The sequence below is a fragment of the Triticum aestivum genome, chromosome 2D, assembly GCF_018294505.1.
Source record: "Triticum aestivum cultivar Chinese Spring chromosome 2D, IWGSC CS RefSeq v2.1, whole genome shotgun sequence".
In the NCBI taxonomy this organism is placed as follows: domain Eukaryota; kingdom Viridiplantae; phylum Streptophyta; class Magnoliopsida; order Poales; family Poaceae; genus Triticum; species Triticum aestivum.
This window is the reverse complement of record NC_057799.1, coordinates 288,363,772-288,376,071: the sequence shown is the minus strand read 5'-3', so window position 1 is coordinate 288,376,071 and position 12,300 is coordinate 288,363,772. Positions and strand designations below refer to the sequence as shown.

General features: G+C 49.3%; 1 long non-coding RNA gene across 1 annotated transcript; it reads left to right on the top strand.

Moving 5' to 3' along the window:
- The first annotated feature begins 7,174 nt into the window (after positions 1-7,174).
- On the top strand, positions 7,175-11,916 carry LOC123052786 (uncharacterized). The gene is made up of 2 exons (XR_006425066.1): positions 7,175-8,079; positions 8,232-11,916. It is a non-coding gene; the product is annotated as an uncharacterized lncRNA (long non-coding RNA).
- The last annotated feature ends 384 nt before the right edge of the window (positions 11,917-12,300 follow it).

Below are 12,300 nucleotides of genomic sequence, written 5' to 3'. Positions count from 1 at the left end.
CGACATTGCAGAGTCGCATCCGAGATCTCCTCAAGAGAGATGTCAGCCTTGTCAAGGTAATGCAAGTCATGCTAGTTCGTCGGGTCCTGCCATGCCAACGTCGACCTCTCCGTATGTGGGAGTTCAACCCGGAAGGACCGTGAACTATTCAGCAATTCTTCGGCGTGACGCTCGAAGAGATGTATAGATTGTTCTTCGGATCACGAATAAAGTGTCCGGACACCACCGAGGATGCGGGTCTAAACTACAATCGTCCAGACACCCAAGTAAGTAATTCTTCGGCCGAACATGTTGTCTCTTTATTTATCACAACATCATTCTGAAAAGTCGCTCTTTGACCAGGACTGGATAAAAAAGGCGAAGATGATCAGGTGTTCGGCCCCCCTTCCCGAAGGCTCAACGGATCCAGTACTAGCCAGAAGGCTTGAGCTCGCGCCTTATCAAGTGCCATCAGGGGAAGATAAAGGGAGGAATAAAGAAGCCGAAAGCGGGCCTCACTCATTACTCATCCAAACCGGGTGAATTAGTGTCTCCGCGAAGGAGGATAACCGGGGAGAAGAATCTAAAATTCCCTCTCCCCCAAGGAAGGAAGAGGACCGCCTCTGAAGACTTGGAAACGATGGTTTCCAAACGAGGGAAGAAACCTTCGCCAGGGGGCCCTGCCCCGGAGGGCATCCTTACCGCACAGTGCCCGCAAGGGGATCAGCCCTCCATCGAGCTGTAAATAAATAAAAGCACTTTTGGTAAATATATCCTGCTTCATTTCTGAGGACAATAATTGAGACGTATGTCTTGTAGTTCGGATCATAGCCTTTCTCAACAGAGTTCGTCTTCGGGGGATCTTCTTCCGGAGATGATGGAGAGCGAAACGCCTCCCCCTGTCTCCCCACCTCATGAGGCGGACGACGCTGAGGTGTCGTCACGGAGGATTTCTCCTGATCCTCCAAGGCCAGAAGGTAACCCTTCGGCCGCCCGAAGTCCGGAGTATTCGGCTCCTAAGGAGAGCCACAAAAAGAGTCCGGGACTGTCCGGTGCACGACTGAACGCACTGATGAGTCTTCTGGAGCAAGCGGCTGTCTCAGAGGCGCATCGTACTTTAATGGGTACGGTGGTTGAGAGGATTTCATCTGCCCAAAGTGGGTTGCATGAAGCTTTTATGAGCCTGCTAAGAGGTTTTGAGGTACGCAAAGTAATATATATTTTTTGACGGCACCGCACACGCTAGGTGTGCCCTATACAGATAGTAGCCCCTGAGACTCTGGTTGCTGTCAAAGGCGGCAAACACAGAATCATAGTCCCAGGGGATAATCATGCTGCTTTCACGTGCAGGCGGTTGATGGTCCGGTGGCTGGCCGGACTGGAGAGTTTGCCGAACTGAAGCGGCAACTTGATGCAGCAGATGCCGACATCGTGCTTGTAAACAAGCGGCTTGACGAGGCATAGGGTATGTATTCTCCCATGGTTAACAAGTATTAAGAGGAGCATGATGCTAGTATCTATAATATTTTGTGACTGCAGATGCAGCTGCCGCCGTGGAGACCCTTCGGGCGGAGCTTGCCCGAGCCAAGGAACAAGCCAAGAGAAGTGATGTGGCCGCCCTAAAGGCGGTCAAAGAGTTAAGAGCCGAAAAGGCTGCTCATCGCCAGAGCGAAGATAAAATAGCCAAGATGGCTATTGAGCTGAAGGATGCCGCCGACCGGTATGAGCTTCTTGAAAGGGAAAGCCAAACAAAGACGACGGACCTGGAGAAAGCCATGGTAGCAGCCAAGGAAACCCGCTCTAAAATCAGAGCGGCGAAGGAGGAGCTACGTCAAGCCGGAGATATCACGGCTGGGAAGCCCTTTTTGTTGCGGACGAAGTTCGGAGATCCAAAGTATGCCCTTCTGGATCAATTATGGAGTTCTGCAGACGCGTACTTGGACTTGGCAATGAGTGATGCTGATGCGACTGAGTTTTTCAAAGATAAAAAAGATCATGAAGTGGAAAAGTTGTTCTGGTCGCAGTTCAGTGCTCCAACGCGTCCGCTGCTGTTAAATGAGCAAATGGCCGAGTGGGCTGAGCTCCATAGGTTGTTCGGGCTTGCCATGAGGTCTGTTGTGGATCATCTTTGGCCGGAAGGACCAAGGCCGAATAGTTATTTTGGTTTAGTGCAATGATTTCTTGGTGCTGTGCCGCATATCGACGCTGGAAAGAGGTCGGCGTGCATAGAGGGTGCGCGGATGACTCTTGCCCGTGTCAAGACATACTGGGCAGAGATGGAGGCCACCGCTATTGCAACCCAGAATCCGGCCGTAGGCCAGGTTTCGGCCGAGCACTATTTTGAAGAAGTCCTAGAAGGTGCTCGTTTAATAGAGGCTCAGTGCTCGAAGAGTATCATGTTCGAGTGACATGTATCCCCATTGTAAAAACAATGCTTTCTGGATTATAAAGGCTGTGTTTATATTTTTTTTCTGAAAGTATTATGATGCCTCCTGTGTGGCCGTTTATGTATGTATATAACCTGAAAATTTGCAGTCGTCGGCTTCAGCCCCCACGCATATAATGCGGGGGTGTTCGGAAAAGCGCGTGTTCACACTTGATCCAATGTCTTGGTCCATTAAGGAGGTGATAGCGCGGCGAACAAGGCAATCGGACTATATTGCTTTAACACTTTCACTTAGCCATAGGAGTTTGACGGTGGGGCTACTATATAGCCCCTGGTACTTCCGCGCTCATCCGAGTACGGGGCGCGTACATACATGACCGGGAAAACTGGCCCTTCGTTAATGCGGAGGAATCGCGAAGATTCCGTTAAGTCATCGAGTGGTTGACCAGTCTCTCACTTTATCATGACAGTCAGTTTTCGGCTTTCTCTACTGAGGTGCTCATCCGGATGAACCAGGGCACAATCGCAGTAGTTCTCCCGGTGCCACCTTAGCCGATAGAGCGGAATGTAAGGTAGCAAAACACGGGAGCCTGGCAAACCCAACTATTGACCAAAGACATGATTCGGAGCTGATGCATATAAGGCCAAACTCGCGACGCCGAACACTCCCTAAGGTATTCGGACTTTACCAAATATACCGGGCGGAGTAACGCCCTTGATAATGAACCCTGAATTTCCAAGTACGTGCATTAGTCTGACGTGGCGAAATGCCAATAACGCCAGCATCCCTCTCGGTTGTGTTGACTATCCGGGGGGTGTGAAGCATCAAGAGACAGTAAGAAAGGTTTACACAGGGTCTTAATCTAAAAAGAAACCTTTGAGCGGGGCCCTGCTGGACGTCTGCGCCTGTGTCTCCGTTGTGCCATATCCTGGAAGGGTGTAGCACGATTGTCATCTGTAAAAGAGAAAAACTTAGGTGAAAGTCTTCGTGCGAAAAATTGATTATTCTTAATGGACCATTAAAATTCAATCTAAATAAGGTTAAGCCGAACTGTAGTTCTTTCTACATGCGGGAAGCCCCTAGCACCACCTATGGTGGTATATCCATATATCCAGTCTCCGGTTTATTTGAGCTGTTACGGCCAGTGGTGCGCCGGACTCGTCTAGCCGTGTCCACGGTCTTGACGACCGATCATTTTTTCTGGTTGGAGAGGCCATTCAGTGTTCAGCTGCTAAAGCCGCCACACATTCTTCAGTACTTAAGGAATACTCTGTGTTTTCCGCTAACTATGATGATGCCACGTGGACCGGGCATCTTAAGCTTAAGATAAGCGTAATGGGGTACTACGTTAAAACGAGCGAAGGCCGTTCTTCCGAGTAGTGCTTGATAGCCGCTTCGGAATGGAGCGATGTCGAAGGTTAACTTTTCACTTCGGAAGTTGTCGGGAGAACCGAATACAACTTCTAGTACTAGAGAGCCCGTGCAGCGGGCCTCTGTGCCTGGTATTACTCCTTTAAAGATAGTATTGCTTTGGCTAATTCTTGTCGGGTCTATCCCCATTTTACGGACGGTGTTCTGATATATTAGATTGAGATTACTGCCGCCGTCCGTAAGGACTCGGGTGAGATGGTATCCGTCGATTATTGGGTCTAGCACCAAGGCAGCCGATCCTCCGTGCCGGATACTAGTCGGGTGATCCCTGCGATCAAAAGTGATCGGGCAGGCCGACCAAGGGTTGAACTTGGGGGTGACGGGCTCTATGGAGCATACATCTCAGAGTGCGCTACCCCTCTTCGTTACGTGAATCATGTTCACTGTTTTGACCTCTGGTGGGAATTTTTTCCGTCCCCTAGTGTTTTGGTGGCGAGGCTCGGCCTCGTCTTCACTTGGCGTCCCCCTCCCCTTGTGTTCGGCGTTTAGCTTGCCGGCCTGCTTGAAGACCCAGCATTCTCTGTGGGTGTGATTTCCAGGTTTGTCAGAGGTGCCATGAATCTGACATAATCTGTCTAGAATCTTATTTAGGCTGGATGGTCCATCTCTGCTGCCTTTAAATGGCTTTTTCCGTTGACCAGATTGAGAGCCCCTGAATTCGGCATTTACCGCCGTGTTGTCTGGGCTGTCTTCATTGTTTCGACGCTTGCTTTTATTGCGTCGCGGTTTTCCATTGCCATCCCTAACTTCGGATATGCTTGGGTCGCTGGTGCCGCTACGTGCCAGCCAACTGTCTTCGCCCACGCAAAAGCGGGTCATAAGGCTTGTTAGGGCTGCTATTGTCCTCGGTTTTTCCTGGCCGAGGTGTCTGGCGAGCCATTCGTCCCGGACACTGTGTTTGAAAGCCGCTAAGGCTTCGGCGTCCGGGCAGTCGACAATTTGATTCTTCTTAGTGAGGAATCTGTTCCAGAGCTTTCGGGCTGACTCTCCGGGCTGTTGAATTATATGACTTAAATCATCTACATCCGGAGGTCGGACATAGGTCCCTTGGAAATTAGCCCTAAAAGCATCCTCAAGCTCCTCCCAACTTCCAGTTGAGTTTTCGGGGAGGCTCATCAGCCAGTGTCGGGCTGGTCCTTTCAGCTTGAGGGGCAAGTATTTGATGGCGTGGAGATCATCTCCGCGAGCCATGTGGATATGAAGGAAAAAGTCCTCAATCCAGACCCCAGGGTCTGTTGTTCCGTCGTATGCCTCCATGTTCACGGGTTTGAATCCCTCTGGAAATTCGTGATCCAGCACCTCATCGGTGAAGCATAGGCGGTGTGCGGCACCCCTGTATTTGGATGTATCATGGCGTTCTGACGGTTGTAGTGTTTGGTTTTGATTCTGTGCCGGAGCGCCCTTCCTAGATCCGTAGATGGACCTGGTTATACCTGCTTTTTGGCGCGAGTCCTCCCGTAAATCGTGTGCTGACTTATGTGCGGCATCGTTAGCCGCCCTATCGCGGCCACGGGGTGGTCGATCCGGCTGATCGGCCGTTTTATTTTTCGGCTGTGTAGGCTCTAAAGCCTCATCATCAAATTCAGGCAGCAGCTTGCGCTTTGGATAGCTTTTTGTGTGGCGACTGCCACCGTACTTTTCTTCAGTGTCAAGCACTTTGTTCCATCTGCTGTTGAGCATATTCTGCGTGGCCTTAAGCCTTTGCTTCTGCTTCTTCAGACTCCTTGCGGTGGCAATAAGCCTTCTATGGAGGTTCTCTTGTTCCAAGTGCCTTTCCGGGATGATGTGTGCATCGTCGTCCGGACTGTTCTCCTCTCCGGAGAGAGGTTGATGAGCTTTATCCTCGGTGTCGCCGTGATCGGACAGCGGCTCCGTACTATGTTCACCGTCCATTGGTTCATCTTGCTCTGTCGTTGGGTCCACGTGGTCGTCGTTTCCTTTCGAGTCGACCGGGGTATTATTCTTTCCTGCGCTGTTATCGTTGTTTTTGCCGAGGCGGGATTTGGAGCGGCGCTTACGTCGTCGCTTTGGTTGCTTCTCGAGGGAACTATACTTCGCTGCATCCGTTCCTCGTCATTGTTTTCTTTAGGTGTATCCACCATATATATATCGTGTGATGAAGTGGCAGTCCAGCGCCCTGTGGCCGGTGGTTCCTGTTCCTCTCCTGCATCGTCATCCATACCGTCGATGTCTTCGGAGCCGAAATCAAGCATGTCCGATAAGTCGTCGACAGTGGCTATTAAATGGGTGGTGGGTGGGGAACGAATTTCTTCGTCGTCCGCTTCCCACTCAAGCCGGACACAGTTCGGTCAAGGGCCTCCTGACAAGGAGAGAGACCTTAATGAATTTAGCACATCGCCCAAGGGCGAGTGCTGAAAGATATCCGCGGAGGAAAACTCCATGATCGGCGCCCAATCATATTCGATAGGCACGGACGCAGGCGGTTCAGAGCCTGTGGCGGGGGACGAATCCAAGTGTCCGGCAGCACAGGTCTCATAGGGGGTGAAGTCAGCATTCGGCTCTATCGCCGCTGAGTGCGCGGCCTCCGTGGCAGGGTCTATCCACCCTTCCTCGGACGGCACGATCTGCTCCGGATTGACGGCCGGAGTAGCCGCAGGTGTGATCTCCCGAACACTGTCTGACGGCAGAGCTAAGTCATGCTCGTCGTGACTGTGCGGCGCACCTGACATGGGCTCGAATCCGTCGAAAATCAAGTCTCCACGGATGTCGGCAGTATAGTTCAAGCTTCCAAACCTGACCTGATGGCCAGGGGCGTAGCTTTCGATCTGCTCCAGATGGCCAAGCGAGTTGACCCGCAGTACGAAGCCGCCGAATACGAAGATCTGTCCGGGGAGGAAAGCCTCACCCTGGATCGCATCGTTGTCGATGATCAAGGAGCCATCAAGCCTTTATTGCGACGACACAGTGGAACTCTCAATGAAAGCACCAATGTCGGTGTCAAAACCGGCGGATCTCGGGTAGGGGGTCCCGAACTGTGCGTCTAAGGCGGATGGTAACAGGAGGCGGGGGACATAATGTTTACCCAAGTTCGGGCCCTCTCGATGGAGGTAATACCCTACTTCCTGCTTGATTGACGTTGATGATATGAGTATTACAAGAGTTGATCTACCACGAGATCGTAGAGGCTAAACCCTAGAAGCTATCCTATGATTATGATTGTTCTTGTCCTACGGACTAAACCCTCCGATTTATATAGACACCGGAGGGGGGCTAGGGTTACACAGAGTCGGTTACAAGAGAGAAGATCTACATATCCAAATTGCCAAGCTTGCCTTCTACGTAAAGGAGAGTCCCATCCGGACACGGGACGAAGTCTTCAATCTTATATCTTCATAGTCCAACAGTCCGGCCGAAATATAAAATTCGGCAGTCCGAGGACCCCATTATTCAGGACTCCCCCACCCGCCGCCTCCTATGCCGCAATCAGCCCTGTCTTTCAAACCCATACCTCTAGATCGCAGGCCCTCATGGCGCCGCCATCAATCCCCTGTACTTGTACTCTGGTGATGCCTATTCCGTCTTCCCGTCTTCCGCGAGGGGATCCAGCGCGAGGAATCCAGCGGACGCGCGGGATGCGGATGCCCGATCCTCGCGCGACATGCAGCGTGGAGTCTCCCAACTTCATGCCGGAGCCCGAACAGTGGATCCGTTCTTCGATCTCCCGTGCCGGTGGTCGAGGCATGGCGATGTGCCGATGCAGCTCCCGATTTCTTAACGGTATGGGTATGTTACTACCTCAATTTCCGTCAGATTTTTCTTGGAGTTGGTTGACACAGAGGCTATCCAATCCTGATTCGCTCCCTTCCCAACATAAAAAAGAAAAAGTATCCAGTGAGACCTAGGTGTGCCCCGGCCATTGCGGGTCCGTCACCCGGACAGCGGGATGTCCGAGTCCCCTACTCCCCTCTACTCAGCCGCTCGACGTCATGTGGGGAGGGGCTGAAGAGAAAGGATGGTGGCGGAGGTGAGTATGGGTGGGATGTGCCGTGGCCGGACAGTCGCATATCCTCTCTCTCTCTCATTTTTCGTTGAGGACATGTTTGATCCGCAGTGTCTCAGGTGGGCGGGAAGAAGTGAGAAAAAGCAAGAGGAACCCAAGACATGTTGTGGCGACCAGGTGATGCAGGACTGGCAGAACCCTAGCTGGTGGAGGCCGCCATGAGATCGTGCAGAGGGAGGCGGACAGGAGAAGGCCGATGGGTGTTTCAGTCAGTGCTACAGAATCACCGCTGGTCTTTGCTCGCTGCCTCCTACTTCGCAGGTACGTTACTTGTTGTATTCTTAGTATCCTAAAATTGTAGAATTCAAACACTACAGATTTTAGGGCTACCTCAATATTACAGAATTTTTTAAATTATAGAATGTGCACTGTTGCGGTTCAAGCCGAGTTAATATGAAATTTGGTTGTGTTAGCTAGAGGGAGCGACAACTCTGAAGCATGGGGAAAAGAAATGCCAGGAGCCTTAGTATCCGGTGCAAGCCGGAGGAGCTGCCTAAATGCATGTGGAGAGGTTCATATTACTGAGTAGTGTAATATTTAGAACATTTAGTGATAAATTAAAATCTTCTCTTTGGAATGTGGTTGAGTCGTTAAGATCTGTTAATTTCTAGACATTATCTCGGTAATTAGTGTGAATTGAGCTTTATGATTCCTTCTTGGTGCAAGGAATTTCTAGACATGACGACAATATCTATGTACGTCAACGGTTGCTTTGGTTTAACATTTTTTTACGAAGCATAAGCCAGAAAGTCCTATGGTATATGAAACACGATTTTGGTTTATGGTTGAGTTGCTTGATGGAAGTCGTGGCAATCTAAATGATAAGAAGCAATTTTGCCCTCTGATTATTGTCATGTAGCTTCAAAAGGTATGGTTCAGATGGTTAAATTTTATTTAATCCCTTTTGGGGTCCCTACTGAAAATTATCATTGTGTACGTTTTTGCTTCATAGAGCTTTGATAGCATGCTTCATTTAACTTTTAGCCCTGCGATCATCTAGAGTTGTTTGAGCGCAGTGGGCAAAGTTATTACTTTTACTATGTGGAGGTCCCAAACAATCTTCTTCCTATGGTTCACATGGTTCATCTTGCAGGCAAGAGGAATCATTTATTGTTTGAGACACAATCTCTCTCTTAACATGTTTTTCTTGTTGATCATATTCATATGGCTATACGTTTCTTCTTGAGCACATACAGTTGAACATTATACTAATGTGTTTCTCTCAATCTCCACAGATTACGAAGTTAGTGTATGAAGTAATCATCTATAACAAAGAAATATCAGTCGATGGTTGTGGATTTCTGATTAGATATTTCAGCAGGATGTCTAATATATTTTTTGCCAAGCAGTACCCACAATTCGGCACATCCAAATATTAACTTCATCGACCAAGTCTGTTTTGGCGCTCCACACATTTAATGAATATGTCCCCACTTGAATCTTGCTTCATGGTCGTTCAAGCGTTCAAACGACACATTGCAAGATGGAGTATGTTGATAAAATGATGGATATATTCTTTAATTCAAAAGGTTCTGGTCTCCATATGACCCCACAAAAGTCTGGGCTGTTACTAGATTGTTGCTTTCACTTAAAACAGCAGGCTCTTAATTACTCTGAACAAAGTTTGAAATTAGTCCAGTGGTGACCCATGTGAAGCACTTATATGCCATATGCTTGTCTTGAACATAACTTGTTCGTTCAACATATGCTTTTCTTTTGAGCTTATTTGTTTTATCTGTATTGACTTGGTTTTGGCACTTGTTTGCTGCATCGGAGTATCTGTTCAGTAATAGTGTTAAAATTCTGAAACTTCCATATAGTGTAGAGATCTCTGTATTCTATGCATGTTACTGACTTACAACTATTGATTAACTCTCCTTTCCTCTTTATTCTTCCAAGATAAAAACTCACCTCGCCTACTATTGTACTCCTTTGCTATGAACTCATTGAAATTACTCAGTAGAAAACTAAGTATGGCATCTCCCATGATGCCTCTACAATAGTTTTTTTGGCTCAATGTATTGAAACTTTTTTTAAAATTTCTGATAAACATGGTCGCATATGTAAATTTATATTCTGTATTTATGTCTATATATTTACTTTGTGCAATCTTCTATATATCTTATAGATTTCTAATAAATTGGGACTCCATGTCTTCACTTCGTTCTTCCAATACACTTCACTTCATTCTTTCTAGATTTTGTATCAATGTTCTTACATAAAATTCTAACACCTCATACAACATCCAAAATAAACGGGCGCGGCAACACACGCCATCAAGATGTAGCTGCTTCCCAGGCAACAAGGCTTCTCTTTTTTTTTCTGCTTTGTGTGGTTAATCTATATGATTCCAAAAATCATCATGAAGTTCAAGAATCACATTTGAATCAAAGCATGGATGTTATGAAAGAACCATTAGTTCAAATCTCTGCGAAAAACATTATCTGCAACATGATGCATTGCATTTTAGTAAATAACTCCTCAAATGGGATGCTATGTCATATTATTATGGAAATGGAATGGTTATATTCTTAGCATGATTAGTTAAAAATATTATTTGCTACACCCTTCTGCTTTAGATTTGTGCTTACTTTTGATATTAACATATATTTTATTTTATTTAAATTCCTATAATTGTATCGCCATAACATACGGGCGCGGCAACGCGCGCCATCGATGATCTAGTTTTGTTTTATAATGCGCATAGTTGTGAAAATGCCCCGCAGCTCTTGGTCTGTCCCATGACCACATCAACAGATTAGCAGAGAAGACTGAGTGGATACGGTGATGTTGGCCAGAGACGTGGAAACGCAGGCGACTTGGCCATCTTTGCTGAACATCGACCTGGCCTGCTCCGTCCGTCAGTATTGCCGTCCATGATACTTGGCGATGATGGCATCCTTTAGCCAGGACATCTTGCGGCTGTGTGCCTCCACGCGACATTTGGTCCGGCCGCTCGTCGTGACAATAGGAGTACTAGTGAATGCTGAAGCTGAGCACACACACGAATTGTAATTTGGAGAAGGCAGTCAAAGCGCCGGCTTGCGGAGAGGCCGTGGCAGCTGCAGCAGGCGGCTCGGAGCAACGGCGGCTCAAGGCCACGGAGGCGGCTGCTCACCGGTCTCAGCAGCGGAGCCAACAGGCCATCGAGGTAGGCCGCGACGAAAGCGGCGGCTTGTGAGCGGCGACGGCGGCTTTCATCTGTTTAACTTTGTTATGTTCTGACCACTATAATCACATGAGGTAGAGGAGATTTCCTGAGGAAGCTTCAGGACCTCCTGTATTAATTCCTTAGCAAACTGAAATTTAAGCGATTTCTGACGAGTCCACTCAAGTGAACAATTTCTTCAGATTTTCCTGACAAATTTGCACCTGCTGTGTTCCCTGACTGTGCTACTGGAAAGATGTTGATAGCTCAAGGCGAGGCAAACCATGGCGGGGCAGCAGGCCGGCTCAAGGCGTGGCCGTCGGCCGCAGCAGTGGAGGCGGGTCGGCGTGGCAGCCCGAAGATGGAGGCGGCTTAGAGAAAACGGTGGCTCAGCATGGCCGCGCTGCAGAGGCCCTCAGCAAGGAGACGCAGGGCGGGTCGCAGCAGAGATGCGGGCCGGCAGGCACGACCAGTGAGATGAAGGGCGGAGTCCGCGGGTGAGGGGGAGGTTGAGCGCGACTTGAGGTGGCGCAGAGGGTCGCCGTGGCGAAGCGAGGTCGGTGTGACGAGTCGACACCGGAGCGGCTCGTGGCAAGGTCGAGTCAGCGAAGCCACGACGGCTCAGAGCATGGATGAGCGGGGGCGGCTCAAAAGCAATGGTGAAGTGGCCGGTGACCCAGACCAGAGCCGATTCGGAAGCAGCCGGCGACTCAGGCCGGAGGCAACTCGCGGAGGTGGAAGTAGGCTGGTCAACCGCAGCGACTCAGCGACGGCGGCACAAGCCAACCGCAGGGCGGACGACCGGCGGAGCAACGGCGGCTCGATGGCGGAATCCACTTCCGAATCGTGGGTTGTTTCCCTTTTCTTCTTTCCTCTTCTTTTTTATCAGATTCCATTTCAGATCCGCCTCCGGACTTCCTTTTGTGCAATTCACGCGGTTGCTTGATACAGCATGATGTGACCCGGTGTACGGCGGCTCAACAGAATTCTTGTTGGTCTCGGCGACCCGGGAATAATTGAACCAAGCACACGACGACGGCGGACAGAGCGCAACCCTGATCTCAGTAGAACTTAAATCTCCCGGATCGAAAATCTAAGCTGATGAACTCAAAAACTGATGCAGATCCTTCCGAATCAAGTCTTCCTCAACTAGCCAATCGCGATCTTCTCGATCTCTAGAAGAGATCCCTTCAAGAACTCATCATCACCATGCGCAGTCCCCACGGTAGGCGCCAACTATCGTGGATTTGTTACGGAAGATGTCCTAGTGTGAGGACTTAGTCGTGAGGCCAACGCATCTATGTGGTAGTTTGAGAGGGGTTTAGTGGGATGAG